General features: G+C 44.4%; 1 long non-coding RNA gene across 8 annotated transcripts in view; it reads right to left on the reverse strand.

Moving 5' to 3' along the window:
• LOC131280915 (uncharacterized) overlaps window positions 1-14064 on the reverse strand; it is a 179611-nt gene that overhangs the window by 46410 nt on the left and 119137 nt on the right. For 7 of the 8 annotated variants that reach the window (XR_011645475.1, XR_011645471.1, XR_011645472.1 and 4 more), the window contains exons 1-2: window positions 13971-14050; window positions 6174-6296 (exon numbers count right to left, since the gene is read on the reverse strand). This is a non-coding gene — a long non-coding RNA (uncharacterized lncRNA). Of the gene's footprint in view, window positions 1-6173; window positions 6297-13970; window positions 14051-14064 lie in introns of those variants that run through there. The other variant, XR_011645470.1, reaches the window with a different exon arrangement.

Here is a 14064-nt window from a genome sequence, read left to right on the forward strand (position 1 = left end):
CTTACTCAGGCCCTGGTGGGAGCTGCTGCTAGGATAGTGGGGCCCTGGCTCAATGCTAAGGCCAGGCCAAGATGAGCTAACAGCTGGAGGCTGTCAGCTGACCACTTGCTCGCTGTTGGGCAGCAATTTTCTTTTCTTCAGGTATTAGAATTTGAACCTGAGACCTTGTATATGGGAAGCTGGCACTTACGAGCCACATCAGCAACTTAGTTGGTTTTTTTCATTTGTTTTGCTTATTTGTTTTTCTTTTCCTTTTTCTTTTTTAGGAGGCACCAGGAACCAAACCTGGGACCTCCCATGTGGGAAGCAGGCACTCAAGTGCTTGAGCCATGTCCAATCCCAATTTTTTCTTGAAGGGCAATCTGGGTGGCTCAGGTCTGTGTCTACATAGAAAAAAGATTGGATATGCACTAAAAGTGGTTGTGGAATTATGTAATATTTTTATTTTCTTTATTATCCTTTTCTATGTTTTCAATATCTTTGTGAAAGCATAATAATCAGGAAAAAAGTGTTATTCTCAGAAAATATTGGGGTTTTATTTTAAAATGAAGACTATCGAGGAATTTCAGTTTTACTCTATTTTTCTTACTCCCATCACCACACATCTTTTGGGTGTGACAGTTCTAATATACTCGTAGTTTGCTTAGAAACATTTGTGTTAGGACATATTTCAGGAAAAGACAAAGCTTTAAATTACAGATACACAAGCACAGAGTACTGTCTTTGGTTCACTTTGAAGTTTTTGCTTCCTTTGAGTTTATGAGGATATTTCCAATTTCTCTCTCATTGTTGGACTACATGGCAAGGAAGAGAAAGGGCTCGGACGGGACCAGGGGAAGAAGGGGTTTGGTACTTACTTCCTCCTCCGTGCAGGGGCTAAGAGTTTTACAGCAACACATCTACAATAGAAGGTATTACCAGCATTCCATAAAAACAAACCTGAGTGGTGCAGTGAATGTGCCACGATGATGGTACAGATTGTTGATGTGGGAGGAGTAGGGACCGTATTTTTTTTAATGTAACATTTAAAAGAAAATAAAGAAGAAAAAAATTATAATGCAAAAAAACACAAACAAACCTGAGAGCAGCTCTCTCACCCCCATCTTGTGAGGACTAGGGACAGGATTCATGCCAGGCTCATTCAACTACACCTCACTGCCTTCAGTCAATCTATCCATACCCTGCAGATCAGCTAATTTGGAGGATCATTGAAATGCCTTTGCATATAATGTGGAGTTCTGCCAAGACCAGGCTAAGAGTCAACAGACTTGTGTTCTAAAACTGGCTGTGTCCAATGCGCCAGATGACTTTGGACAAGTTTGTTTTCTTGCCCATAGAATCAGTAGCTGGGAGTTGGTTTCAAAAGGACATTTCTGATCTTACAATCTGACTCTCAATATTCCTTTATATATGTGTAAATAGTGCTCTCAGTGAACCATTTCTGTTAGCTAGGTAGCATCTAAATAACATCACCAACTCATCAACTCTTCCAGCTTTGAAAGAAAGCAGAGTTCTTTAAACAGTCCCCCATGATTGCCTCACGTAGACCAACTGAAAAAGATGACCACATTCACCTCAGCATTGTTTTTAAAGACAAAAGACTGGTAACGATCATCAATCCAAACACCAATGGATAGAGCACTGGTTAAATAGGTTACGGCATGTCCCAACCCAGTGTACCCTGGCCTTCCAGGATACCACATTCTTATGTTTGCCTCCTCCCTTACTGGCCATCCTTTCCTGGTCTCCTATGCTGACCTTCCAGAATCCTCTTCCCAACCTCTGAATGTTAGAATGCCACAGGAATCACCGCTGGCCTCCTTCTCTGTTTACATTCTGATCGTCCAGGCCCATCTGACAACACCCAAATTTATAACTCCAGACCTAACTTAGCTGTGAACTAGAGACACATGCATCCCATTGCCTTCTAATACTGCACTGGGATATGTAACTGGGTCTCACACCCATAACCAGAGTTATGGTTAACTCCTGAGTCTCACACCCATAACCAGAAAACGTGACTCATCACCACGCTAGTTCCTCCTATCTCAGTGTTCCTGTTTTAGTAAATGCAAAACATTCACCCAGTTGCTCAGGCATAAAACCTTGGAATCATTCTGATTCCTTTCTCTCACAGCCCGTGTTCTGTTGGCTGTACTCCCCAAATATAAATCTACCATTACCTCCCTAGACCAAGCCGCTCTACCTGCTTCCTGATTTCAGTAACAGCAGCCTGGTCTCCCTCAATTCTGCTCTTGTCCCTTGACAGTCAGTCCACCACACAGCAGCTAGAGGCATCTTTGTAAAACATGTATCAGATATCATGCCCTTGCCTCAAACCGTCCAATGCTTTCACATGTCACTTGGAATAAAAGCAAACTCCTCACCACTGCTTCAAGACCTTATGGGCTCTGTCTCCTGCCTGCCCTTCTGATCCCATCTCCTACCACACCCTCTTTCTCCTTCTGCTGGGGTCTCCTTCCTATTCCTCCTACATGTCAAGCACACCCCACCCTGGGGCCTTTGTCCAGGCTGTTCACTCCCCCCAGAAAGCTCATCCCCCCTGTCCTTGGCATGGGCCACTTCCCTCTTTTATGTCACCTCCCCTGGTCATCTTATCCAAAAGAGCCCCATCACTTCTATTCCATACTGTTCTTTTTTCATCTTCATTTTTTTTCGTTATCACTATTATTATTTTATATAATTATTGTTCACTTGTTTATTTTCTGGTCTTTTCACTAAAATCTTAAAGAGGGCTGAGATCTTGTCCTGCTTTTCCACTGCTATGACCTCAGTGCATAGAAGAGTGAGGGCCTGGCCCATAGCAGGCACTCAGATGCTCATCAAAATGATTAATGAATATATGTGCTGTGATAGAACCATCTCCAAGTACACTGTTGGATAAAGCACAGTACAGATGATGACTAGGTTACTTCTGGAAAGATACACAAGAAATTGTAAAACCTATTGCCTCCAGAAATTGAGCCCAAGGGGCTAAAGTAGAAGGAAAATGTATTTTTTTGTGATAATTTTTTATACTCCTTGAATAATTTAGAATGGGCATTGTCTTAGTATCCCAGGCTGCTTAAGCAAATATGGTGCAATGGGTTGGCTTAAACAATGGGAATTTAATTGCACATGGTGTTCGTTTGTTTGTTTGTTTGTAGGTGCCAGGGCTGGGGAATGAACCTGGGACCTTGTATGTGGAATGCCGGCACTCAACCACTTGAGCTACACTGGCTCCCTGCTCATGGTTTTGAGGCCTGGAAAATGTATCAAGGTATAATCAAGGTGCCTTCTCTCCAAAGACTTTTGCTTTCTGGGACTAGCTGCCAGTGGTCCTTGGTTCCTCTGCCACACGGCAAGTCACACGGCAGCTTCTCCTGATCTCTTTCTTCTCTTCAAGCTTCTTGCTTCTTGTGGTTTCTTTCTGTGTCTGAATTTCATTCTCTTATACAGGACTCCAGTAATAGGATGAAAACCCACCCTGATTGAGGTGCGCCACTTCTTAACTGAAGAAACCTCATCAAAAGGTCCTTCTTACAATGCCCACAGGAATGGATTAGATTTAAGAACATGTTTTTCTGGGGTACATACAGCTTCAAACCACCACAGGCATGAAGTACTTTTTCAGTTAAAAAATAATCTCCTCTGTCAGCTCACTTGTGATGCTCTAATTGGCTCAGTTGATAAACAACATTTTGCCTTATTGATAAAAGGCAATTTTATCAATTATCCTCTCTTGCCCTCCTAGAGTTCTCAAACTTTTCCAGTTCACCTTGAGTTCTCCAAGTCAAGACTACCACATCCTCTAAGTTTTGTTTTCTATTTATGTGGGGGCAGAAGGTCCTCACCACCAAGATCAAAGACCAGAGCTTAATTTCTTCTGTCCCCTCCTGAGGTCATAGGCTATTCTGATGGGTTTCAGGGACGGTGGCTTCTCTGTGAAAGGACACCTCTCGACTCCCCCCCAAGGAAGTGGAGAGTGTTGCTGTCCCCAGCTGACAATCCCCCTTGCTCTCTCAGTGACTTCTGGCTGTTCCAGACTTCCAGGTGACCAATTCCAGGTTGTTCCAGTCTCATAATCATGGGCCATTAGCTTGGATAATGCCATTTGTAAAGGACAGCTGGAAGGTGCCTTTCAGCAAGAGATGAAGACTGTTACCCACCCCACTGCTTGTCCCTGGCCTGGCTCCACAGAACCTGAGACCTAAAGACATAACTCCCTTGTTGCACAGATGAGACAAAAGAAGCCTAGAGAAAGAAGTGCTTGTCAAGGTTGCACAGTGAACTTACAAAAGTGCTAGGATAAAAATTCCCAGTTCCCAAATTTGGGAAATCCCAAATTCCCAGTTCTAGGCTCTTTCCATCTAGAGCTCCAAGGACATCCCAATTAGATTCCCCCTTAGCTCCCATGCTTGGTTTTTAGGGGAGCTGAGGCAAAAGGAGGGAGAAAGGAGAGCATGCATTCATAGCCAGAGCAGCTTCTGGTGGCTGAAGTGGCAATGGCCTCTCCGGCATTTTACAAGTTCTTGGGGACAGCTCATGACCACACGGGATTTTTAGGGGCACCCTAGTAACCTCAGACCTCAAGACATGCAATTTCCCTCTTCTCCACCAGCACTGACCGCAGAAACCACTTTAAGCCTTTAAGCCTTTAAACCCTTAAAAAAAAGATGCTATAAAGCAGAGGACATGAAATAAAACAACTCATCTTTGGTAATGCATGATCATAGAGAGAAATGTTTCAGAAGATACCAAGGACAGGGAATTCAATTTTTAGTTGATTTATTCACCAAAGATTTCACACTCAAACACACTTTCCTTTCATAGTTAAAATGGGTGAAAAGCTTTCAGAGTAACGGATCTGATAGAGAAAGCCTCAAGAAGTAGCTCCAGCCTTTGTGAAATGCCCTCAAGCAAGTCCATTGTCAGGACTTTTACATCCAGTGCTATGGTCTCATACAATCCCATGTTGTGTGCAAAGATTGCCTGCACCGTGTTTGCTTCATGTGGTGCTGAACCCATGTAATACAGAACATTTGGTTCAGTAACCTCATCCATTGGTCTTGCTACGCTCAGGACCACAGATATCTGAGCAGCTTTTCTCTGAAAGCTGGCCTTAGCTAAGTAGTTCTTCCGGAATTTATCTCAAAATGGCTATAACCTCTGACAATGCAACAATTGCTAATAACAACCATATTCTAACTCACCAGCAAATTGGCAATTACTGCAATTGCTATTTTGGGGGAGAACTTACTTCATTGTATTATTTTATATTGCTATCATACATTTTATTAATAATTCAAACCATCACAAAATTAAACAAAAATAAAAGCTACTGGGGGAGCAGATGTGGTTCAAGCAGTTGAGTTCCTGCCTCCCACATGGGAGGTCCTGGGTTCAGTTTCTGATGCCTCCTAAAGAAAAGAAACAATGAGCAGACATTGATCAAAAACAGTAAGCAGAAAACGAGCAAAAACAAGCAGATGAGAAAAAAACAAGCAAGACAGTGAGCAAACAAGCAGTGAGTAAAAACAAAAAACAAGCAGGGAGTAGGTATGGCTCAAGCATCTGGGCGACTGCCTCCCACAGGGGTTCAGTTCCCAGTGCCTCCTAAAGAAAAAACAAACAATGAGCAAGCAACGAACAAAAACAAAGTACAAGCACAAGCAGACAACAAGCAAAAACAGCAAGCAAACAGACAAGGGAGCCATGGCGGGCGGGGGGGGGGACAGGGGTTCTTAGCCAGGGGCCCACAGACTCCCAAAGGGTTGGTAGAAAGATTTCAAGGGGTCCATGAGCTTGAATTGAAAGAAATCAACTTATTATCTTTATTTTCTCTGACCTCTAACTGAAATCTAGCATCTCTTTCACTTATGAACGTATGCAATAAATAAATTACAGTAGTATTCAGTTTACACGCCTGGCAAAGGAGTCCACGGAACAAAAAAGGTTCAGAACCCCTACTCTAGAGGCTGCATAGCCAACAGATGAATAGGTATCTGGGTCTAGGTAGATTTTGACAGTCCTGAATATTTAATTAAATATATTTCCTAAGCGCAAAAATTATGATACATTTTAATGCATCTTTCTCTCTTTCTCTATCTCTCTTTCTCTATGGCAACCAATCTTAATTATCTCAGAACTCTGAGCTTGAGAAGATATCTCACCTGTTTATCTTCAGAATGAATAAGTCATGGGTTTTCTCTGAGTATTAAATGTTCATTTTTATAGGTATGGGGCTTAATTAAATAGCTTTGAAGTCCATATTGAGGTTATTGAAGAGTATGTACCTGAAATGAGAGGGGGGAAATGTTTAGAAAGTTGCCGTGTTGGAGCATTATTTTTGAAAGAACAGAAAATTCCTGTTAGAAACCAACACACTGTATACCCTGGATTCTATTAACTAAAAGTAAAGGAAGATGGGGAGCATCTTTCCCCATCATAAAGAAAATTTGTAGAGGAAATACGACCCAGACCTACCCCCTTTGCCCTCCACACCAACTCTGTCGCCTCCTACTACCTTCTCATCCCCCCATTCATACACACTCACAAACCTAGCCTGCAACAGCAGTGCTGTAACCCAGTTCTACCTCATGGTTTAGACGATTCCAGAGGTTTAAAGAAAATCACCTCCAAAACACAATAATTAAGGGTAATCACCCAGGACAGTAGGACAACTGGAAAAGGAAACAGTCAACAGAGTCAAATAAAGGGAGCAAACCTTGCAAAATACACATCAGCATATTCATTCCATTGGTCATGGATTGAGTCAATAATCAGAGAACACCTGGCATGTGCCAAGCCCTGGCCCAGGTACTGGGACTGCTAAGGGGAATGAGAAACGGCCCCTTTCCTCCACAAGCACCATCCATCTCAGCTGACACTTAAACCACAATTCTGTAACTGCATAAATTGTTCAAAGGAGGAAATTGAGGCTGAGATGCTAATTCACTTCAAACCCAGCCATTCCATTCAGAGGGGGATTTGGAGTGAGGCGACGAGGCCAAGGTGAGAGATGAGGACTGAGCCACCGACTCTGAGCATGTCTGAGCACTTCTCATAAAAAACGTCCCCAAGTCTAAGGGCCAAATTTACACATTGGGCCCCAGGTGTGAGGGCTGGTGTGCTGCCTAGGCAGGAAGCCAAGCAGACTCTTATGACTCCCAAAACTACCTTTCAGCACTAGAAGCATAAGGAAGGAGCGATTCAACAACTACAGTGAAGATATTTTTAGGAGGCTGTGTGGATGGTGGGAAAGTACAGAGCCTCTGGTGACACACAGCTCTGGGTTCAAATCCCAGATCTGCTACTTAAGAACTGAGCAAGTTACTTAACCTTGCCATAGGTTAATAATCCTCACTTCAGGGGATTGCTGTAAGAATTACATGAGATAATGTATGCAAAGTGCTTAGCATAGCGCCGGGTGCTCAGTGAGAATCAATAAAAATGAGCTACAGCACGCCAAACACGAGCCCCAAAGTGGAATCATTACCTGTTCTCTCAAACCTGTGCCTTCTGCACCTGTACTCTCTATCTGCATGGTTTCCATCCACTCCCCTCAAATCAGGGGCCATTCTCAGTTCCAGTCCTTGAACCCCCACCTTCCTTCCCCTTCTTCTGCCTTTATTTTCATCATCCTCAACACCACAACCAACATTTTTGGTGTATTTCTATGTTCCAGACTCCAAGCTAAGCCCTTCCGTGAATGATCTTCTTTAACTGGGCAGAAAAACTTTTCGAGGAAAATACTATCATTATCTCTACTTTGCATTTGAGGAGACTGAGACTTAGGTTAAGAAACACCCAAGGCCATACAGTCATGTAGTGGCAGAGCTAAAGGGTTATATTATAGACTGCCTGATTCTACGGCCCACAGGCTTCAAGATCATACTGAACTGCATTCCAGCCGCCAACTCAAGCCCCAGGAGCCGACCTTCGGATTCCTCTTGAATCTACCCCATCATTGCCCTGCGGCCTTGGCCTGCTCTGCTAAAGTTCAGGGGGCTTGGTGGGTTGTAGGAACAGTGCTTTGGAGCAGTCACAGGGAGCTGTGAATGCCAGGCTGCTGGGGAATTTGGCCAAATCTGTGAATCTGGGAAAGGGCGCTGCCAAGCTCGGAAGCAGGCAGTGGGGGAGCGAGGGCAGGAGGCCCTGAGGCCGGGGGTGGGGGTGGGGGACACAGCAGACCAGGTGCCAGGTGCAGGGGCCCCAAGGGCACGGGGGCAGGGTGGGAATGAAAAGGAAGGCTGGATGTGACAGACATCACCTCACCAGGCACAAATACTCCCGAGGCTGGAACTCCAGTTAATAATTCTGTTACCAGGGCAACAGCAAAAGAACCCATCTCAGAGAGAACCCATCGTGGCCTGTTTCAACACAGAAGCGTGGCGGCTCTGAGCTGGGAAAACAGGGATGGAGGCTGGTGGCCAAGCGATGCAGCAGGGCGTGGGGACCAGGATTTCACATTGGCGTTTTTCTGACCTTTCTCCTTCTATGGTTTTGGGAGTAGAGGCATTTGCAGCAGGCTTTCCAGGAAGGAAGATGGCAAGTTCCAAGGAGCAGAGGTGACTTAATCCCCATGACAGATTAGGGATCCTGCTTCTGATACTTAAACTAAACTAAGGGCACCCAGAAGGGAGGGGGCGACCTCTCCGCACCTGCCCTCAAGAGGACTCTTGTGGCTGAGAGCATGCCCAGGCAAAGGGCACTTATCACCAAGGAGCCAGTCACTCAGCTACCTGCTTTCCTCCAGCTTGGTATCCCTGGGATTACAGCCAGGGCCTGTCTAGAAGTGACATGCTAGGAAAAGCCTGCCCATGGGAGTGGAATCGAGAGTGCTTGATACTCCTCATGAGACCCCTAGTAGACTAAGCCTTATTCCTACAAACCCCTCAGTCTCTCCATTTGTCCAGTTGTCCTTTCAAGAATATCATGATGAGATCACCATGCCGTTCCATTTATCTCTCCAAAAGCCAGACCTTCCTGAAAAGGAACAGTCTTTCAAAGATTTTAAGAAACTTTGCAGCTTAGAGACCATCTCATCCGCCTCACTCAGGGTTAATGCTATCCTTTTCAATTTCCAAGCTAAATCCTAGCAGACCTCTCTAGCTAGCATTTAGCAGAGAAATCCCTAACCTCTGCCTGCAGTGCTTGTATTAAAAGCCTTCACTGCTTTCTTGAAATCTGTCCATAAGGAATGCCAAAGGAGAGAGATGACTCATTTTCCTTCAGTCCTTCTGATCTCCCATAAACCCAAGCAAGGTCTAGATTTCCCCCAAGGGACCATCCAAAGCCTTTCACCACATTAGAGTTTTAGCATCAACTGCTGCTTTTTACAGAATAGACTAGGGGATGGGTTAGCCACCCCTGGTTGTGGAGCGATGTCCACCAGAGCAGTTCTACACTGTCAGGGGCTTTGACATGTACGCACAGCTTGTTTAGTGGACATGGCACATTCCAGGTGACTTGGAAGGAATTCCTCCCTTATGGGGTGGTTGTACAGGGAATTGGAGTCACCTCAGGCATTGATGGGTCCACTCTTCTTTGTTGACCCTTGCCATTCATTTTCTGAGCATGCTTAGGCAAGTTGCTTATTATTTTAGCTTCCTTGCCTGCAAAAGGAAGACGCTTATCCTGAACCATCTCAAAGGCTAATAAGAATTTAAAACCTGAAAAGTGCCATAAACCTTTTGAAAGACAAGGAGCCCCAAAACATAAATAGATCACATAAAACCAGTTGTTTGATCTTGCCTGAAGTCAAGGTACCCTTCATCGCTAGGAGGGAGCAATTTATCCCAAGGAGCCTATAAAAACAATGATGAACATTTTGAAGCACTGGCACATGATGCAGTGGTTTGGCTCAGGAGTTAAGGGCTTGCACTGAGGATCAAAACTTCCAAAACTAAATCCTGCCACCATCACTCACCAGCTCTGTGACTTTCGACTAGTGACACGTCTTAGAGTTTCTGGTTCTTTGTTCATAAAATGAGGGTCATGATACCTGACTCACTGGGTTGCTGGGAGAATCACATACTTGACATATGATAAAGAGCAAATGGTGGTTATTTGTGTTATATTAAATCACATAAGATCTATATAACAGCCCTAGGAAAGCAATATTTATCATCACTATTTTACCAAAGAGGAAACAAATGTCTTAGAAGCTAAAATAGTAGCCCGAAGTCACTCAGGAGTCTTCTCACTTCAGAGCTCACACTGCACTACTGTGCTCTCCCATACTGAGACATACAAGGCACCCCTAAAAGAGGGTCCACGTTCTCCTCCCAAATCAATGGGCTGCGGGGGCTGCCACTATTGGCAAAGTCACAATCCATGTTCCAGGCATTTCAGATACTACACATCAGGCTAGTCATGGGCAATAGTTTGTAGATTTGTACTGGCTGAAAACATGATCCTACCCCCAAAAATGGTATTCAGTTTCAAGGCCTTCCCCTGGACTCTCTGGAAAGTGAATGCTGCAGAAATAGAAAATATGGATGAACCCTGAAAACAAAGGCATCACTAGGGAACACAACAAATTGGAGTGAATTCTGCGGGCCTGCACTTAGAAAGGGCCCAATGTCCTAAGCAAGGACTCAGGCAGCCTGAAGGGAAAAGACAAAAATAGTTCACACCAGCTGGCCTAAAAAGGACCTCAGGTATACACATACACACACACACACATAGACAGACAGACAGACACATGCAGATTGTCAGCCCCTAGGCCCCTACCCTCCTGGCATGTTTTGAAATTTTTTTTCTCTTCAAGGCTGACCTTGTTCATTTTAATCTGCTTTCCATGAGACTTGCCCCAAAGCCCACACCCTCTGAAAGATGACTTTGCTGAAGAGGCCCCAGACAGAGTTAAAAGGCAAGTGAATTGGATCCCATAAGTGGTTCCTACACCAAAGTCCTTGAAATTCTGACATCCTGTATATCTGAACCCACCACATTCCCAGCCTGGAGAGCAGAACCAATACTGACTTGTGTGCCCCTAGGATGCCAACGTCATGTAAGGCCTGAGTTGATGAGCACATGCACATGTATTTCTTTCTGCCATTTTTTTCCTGAGCAAATAAAAGTACATTGAAATTAAACTTTCCATCGCACTTGTACCTGTACATCTGAATAGAACATTTAATAGCTGGCATTTTGGGGCTACTTACACTGTGCCAAGTCTGGTGGTAAGTGCTGCAATCTCTGTCCCTAGCGCTTAGACCTTAAAGCTTCAAGTGTCTCTCCTCACCCTCACAGCCTGAGTCTTGGTGGAATTTTTAAATGGGGAGGAGCGGTAACAGCCTGTCTTATTTTACAGAAAGGAAAGCAAGGCCCTGGTTGGTCACAGAGCCACACCACCTTATAGTGAGAGCTCGAACGTCTCAGCTGTGTCCACTTTGCTCCATGTCACCTGCCCTTTCCTTTTATACTGTCAGGGGCTGTGCCCACCTGACCATCTGGATCACTGGGAAAGCTGTTTGGAGACATGCCAGCCCCTGAAAGGGATCATCAAGCTGGGAAGGCAGCACCTCTATCAGATACAGCTAAAAAATACAGCCCTGCCTGAGATCAGACTCACCTAGTGAGATTGTAGTGATACAAGGGGCTTGTCAGTGTGCTCAACTTGAGAGCCCACCTGTCCTCCTGGAAGCAGAGTCACACTGGCCACCTGAGGGTCAGAGGTGGGCTAATAAAATCCTTGCACACACTAAGAACCACCCAGCTGAAGTGTAAGCTGCTCGAACAGCTCGCTGGGGAGAGCAATGTCCTCTTTTGTGGCTGCCTGAAGAGTGGGTTTACATGGCGTGATTAGAAGAGTAGGAAGGCTCTCCTCTTGATGCAAAATACCTGCCCTACTGGCCTGCTAGATGATGCCTGAAATCTTGCTATTTGGAAGGAATTTGGGACCCCTAAGGAAACTTGGAAATTATCTAGTTCACCATAAAGCTCAGAGAAGTTAAGCAACTTGACCAAGGGCAAACAGCCTAGTCTAGAACATCCCAAAGCAGGAGCCCTGAAATACCAATCTCACAAGATAATCCTTGAAAGACAAAAAAAAAGCTTGAGATCAGGTAAATAGAGAAATGTGATATTCTCTATCCTCCTTTGTCTAGTCCACTCATTCTCTGTTTAACAAATATTTCCTGAGTCCTGAAATGAGGGGCATGCTTTAAGGATCTGGTCTGGCCTGGCAAAGCTGAAATCAGCCGGGCAGACTTCAGGACCAAGAGAAATAGCCGGCTACTTCAAGTGATCAGAATATTCTTTGAGATTAACCACTCATGATGTTTTGGTAAAATGGCAATACTCCAGAGAGACACAGAAGACGGGGTGTCAGTTGGTAACTTTTGGTGTGATTTATCTAAGGCTTTTCTAAGTGACCGCCCTTGTAAAATCATGTGACCAAACAGGTCAGCCCAAGGCTAAGTCTATTGTCTTGAGAAAGTCAGTCTAGACAAGGAGACTGGAAAGTAAATGGGCCTCCTGAGGAAGGACAGGCAGAAACAGGGAGAAATCAGATGACACCAAAGGTAGAAGGGACGTCAGTACAACCACTCCAGGAGTCTTGGCGATTGGCCAATGACCATCTCTCATCAGGAAGAAACAGAAAACAAAGGAGCCCTACAATACCCCACCAACAAATCACACCCTCACCAACTCCCAAAGGAAATGGTCACTTTTTAAATTAATTCCTTTCTATAGACTTCATGTACTGAATTTCTCTCCTGGGCAATCATGTAGGATCTAGCAAGGTACTTATTTTCATAGGATTTTTTTTAATTTTCAAGAAAGGGTGGTTCCTCCTCAATAAAAGTCTGCTTCAATTAGCACAACTGTGCCGTTTGGATCGTTACTTTAAGTGTTTGAAATGTCTACTTAAGTAAGGTCACTTTCAATTTGGTAAACACTCCTAAGTCATCATATTGATTCACAACCAATCACCCTACAAGTGCTGAGTGAGTAAACATAATCAAGCATCAGCTAACTAACCACAAGTCCACTTGAGTTTATTAATTTCTCTCCTGGCAGAGAAGCAAGAAAAGAGGGAAAAACATCAGAGACATTCATGCATGATTTAGTCAGTAATATTTATTCCTTACTAGGTGCCAGGCACTGTGTTAAGTTAAATATAGGTTTCATAATTTTATAAATATTCACAGCTAAGTTATACACGAATGTTTTATAGAATGAAAACTGATTTTCCCAAAAATATAAATTTTCACTCCCAAGATTCTTGATTTTCTCCATCAAGGGGATGAGATGTCCTAACACTTTAGTTTCAGAATCTCCATTCCTCCCCTAAAAGCCTCCCCTCCATCATCTATCAAATCATTAATGAATATAAACTCACAGTAGAAGCACTAGAGAGCTTTTGTTCACTGTTTTTAAAGTCCTGGTAAAATACAAGTTGTAATATTGCACTCTGATTTTTTTATACATTTGGATTTGGGTGGGGTGTTTTGGGGGGAAGGTAACCTATAATTGTTCAGAAGGTTTTTAAAACTCAGTGCACATGTAGGTTTCAGATACAGAAAGGGGTGTATACAACTTAGTAATATAATTGTAAAGGCGTTCCACCATGTCAGTAGAATTCCCCCGCCTCATTTCAGAGGAGGTGCCCTTTCCCATCTCTAGACAACACCAAAAAATGGCCCCCGGCCACACACAAAACCCAAGGGAAAGACATACTCAGGGACCTGATCTTGAGCAAGTAACTTTCTTCATCAGTAAGGAAGGGAGTTGGACTAGAGACTCCCCACATTCCCTCTATGGCCTGAGAATGGGGGAATTCTAGATCACCTGATCATCCGCCTATACCTCCATAAGGAGCTGGGACAGACAGACCCAGGCACACCCTGGCCAGACACATGCACAGTGAGCCCATGCAGTCCCACCCCCGACCGCCCTGCCCCATGCTGCAGGCCCCCACCAAGAAGGTCCAATGCCCCCAGGGACAGCCAGCTTACCGGAAATACAAAACAACCCCATACCACCCAGAAGGAAAGGCCAGGACTCTCCTTCCCCTGGCAGGGGCGTCTCCTGTGGCTGCTGACATCACAA

Source organism: Dasypus novemcinctus, chromosome 13 (genome assembly GCF_030445035.2).
Source record: "Dasypus novemcinctus isolate mDasNov1 chromosome 13, mDasNov1.1.hap2, whole genome shotgun sequence".
Lineage (NCBI taxonomy): Eukaryota > Metazoa > Chordata > Mammalia > Cingulata > Dasypodidae > Dasypus > Dasypus novemcinctus.